The sequence below is a fragment of the Penaeus vannamei genome, chromosome 16, assembly GCF_042767895.1.
Source record: "Penaeus vannamei isolate JL-2024 chromosome 16, ASM4276789v1, whole genome shotgun sequence".
NCBI classification, from domain to species: domain Eukaryota; kingdom Metazoa; phylum Arthropoda; class Malacostraca; order Decapoda; family Penaeidae; genus Penaeus; species Penaeus vannamei.
In genome coordinates, this window is record NC_091564.1 from 38,173,079 (window position 1) to 38,175,693 (window position 2,615).

Sequence of the window (2,615 nt, forward strand, 5' to 3'; positions counted from 1 at the left end):
TGTGTATATATACATATATATATATATATATATATATATATATATATATATATATATATATATATATATATATATATATATATATATATATATATATATATATATATATATATATATATATGTGTGTGTGTGTGTGTGTGTGTGTGTGTGTGTGTGTGTGTGTGTGTGTGTGTGTGTGTGTGTACGTATAAGTATGTATTTATATATATGTATATACATATATATATATATATATATATATATATATATATATATATTTATATTTGTATGTATACACACACACACATATGTATATATATATATATATATATATATATATATATATATATATATATATATATATATATATATATATATATATATTTGTATGTATACACACACACACACATATATATATATATATATATATATATATATATATATATATATATATATATATATATATATATATATCTCCGCTCCTATCTCTCCCTTCCCTCCTTCTCTTTCGTCCGTGGGTGCACTGAAAGGAAAGAATTTCCTATTATCCCTTCCTTTCATCTCAAGATTTATTACCTTCACAATTATTAGATATAAGTACCTGAACCCAAGATGATATTTTGTTTTTCTTTCAATCGTTCATATTGTTACTTTATTTTATATAAACGTGCATACATACGGACATGCATATATATATATATATATATATATATATATATATATATATATATATATATATATATATATATATATATATATATATGTATGTATGTATGTATGTATGTATGTATATGTATATGTATATGTATATGTATATGTATATACATATACATATACATATACATATATATGATATATATATATATATATATATATATATATATATATATATATATATATATATATACATATATATATATATATATATATATATATATATATATATATATATATATTTCACCACCACCATCACCATCATCTTCTCCACCATTCTCATTATTCCCATGTTTACTTCCCCTTCTCTCTCTCCCTCATTCCTCATTCTTCTCTTCTTTACTTCTTCCCCATTCTCATTATTCCCATGTTTACTTCCCCTTCTCTCTCTCTCCCTTATTCCTCTTTCTTTCCTCCTATCCTTCTTCTTTTCTTTTCTTTTTTTTTTTTCCTCAAAACTCTAAGCTTTCGTCTTCTTCTCGACGACACCATATGCATACAGACAACTTGACTTCGCTTCCCCGTCCAACTTGGGCTCGTGGGCTAACTTGGAGAGTTTTCTTCTCCTTCTGCTATTTCTCTTATCCACTTCTCTTTTCTCTCTTTTCTCTTTTTCTTCGGGTATTCTTGTTTTTGTCTTTCTTCTTCTTCTTTTTTTCTCTTATGTCGTTCTTTCTTTGTTTTTCATTTGATTGTAAATATCTTCTTTTTCTTCCTATTGTTTTTTTTTTCTCTCTCGTTCTCTCGTCCCTCTCTTCTTCTTTCTTCCTTTTCTCTTCTTTTTCTTCCTTCTCTTTCCTCCTTCCTCCCTTCCTTCCTTCCATTTTCATTACTTTATTTTCTCTTCCTTTTGTCTTCCTTTGTTCTCACTTCTTAATTACACACCTTCTCTTCTTCTCCTCTCCTCTCCTCTCTCTTCTTCCCTTCTCCTTCCTCTTCCCTTCCACTTCATCTCCTCTTCACTCACTTCTCTCTTCCCTCCCCTCTCCCACCTTTCTCATGATCGTCCTTTCTCTTCTTCTCTTCTCTTTCCCTTCTCTCCTTCCCCATCCCGCATCGCTCCCTCCTTAATCTCTCCTTCTCCTTCTTTCTCTATGCATTCCCTCCTTCTTATTTCCTCCTCCTTATCTCCCCTCTTCCTTCTCTCTCTCCCCTCCCCTCATTTCCTTTCTCTCGCCTCCCCCTTCTCCCCTTTCGCTCTTTCTCTCCTCTCTCCTCACCTTCTTCTCATATCTTTGTCTCCTCTCTCCTCACCTTCTTCTCATATCTTTGTCTCCTCTCTCCTCACCTTCTTCTCATATCTTTGTCTCCTCTCTCCTCACCTTCTTCTCATATCTTTGTCTCCTCTCTCCTCCACTTCTCATATCTTTGTCTCCTCTCTCCTCACCTTCTTCTCATATCTTTGTCTCCTCTCTCCTCACCTTCTTCTCATATCTTTGTCTCCTCTCTCCTCACCTTCTTCTCATATCTTTGTCTCCTCTCTCCTCACCTTCTTCTCATATCTTTGTCTCCTCTCTCCTCACCTTCTTCTCATATCTTGGTCTCCTCTCTCCTCACCTTCTTCTCATATCTTTGTCTCCTCTCTCCTCACCTTCTTCTCATATATTTGTCTCCTCTCTCCTCACCTTCTTCTCATCTCTTTGTCTCCTCTCTCCTCACCTTCTTCTCATATCTTTGTCTCCTCTCTCCTCACCTTCTTCTTATATCTTTGTCTCCTCTCTCCTCACCTTCTTCTCATATCTTTGTCTCCTCTCTCCTCACCTTCTTCTCATATCTTTATCTCCTCTCTCCTCACCTTCTTCTCATATCTTTGTCTCCTCTCTCCTCACCTTCTTCTCATCTCTTTGCCTCCTCTCTCCTCACCTCTTCTCATCTCTATATCTTTGTCTCCTCTCTCCTCACCTTCTTCTCATGTCTTCTTT

The 2,615-nt window shown here is 33.6% G+C and overlaps 1 protein-coding gene across 1 annotated transcript in view; it reads right to left on the bottom strand.

The window, feature by feature from the left end:
• The window catches only part of cpx (synaptic transmission protein complexin), a gene marked incomplete in the record, with an annotated part of 796,948 nt that overhangs the window by 704,510 nt on the left and 89,823 nt on the right, over positions 1 to 2,615 (bottom strand).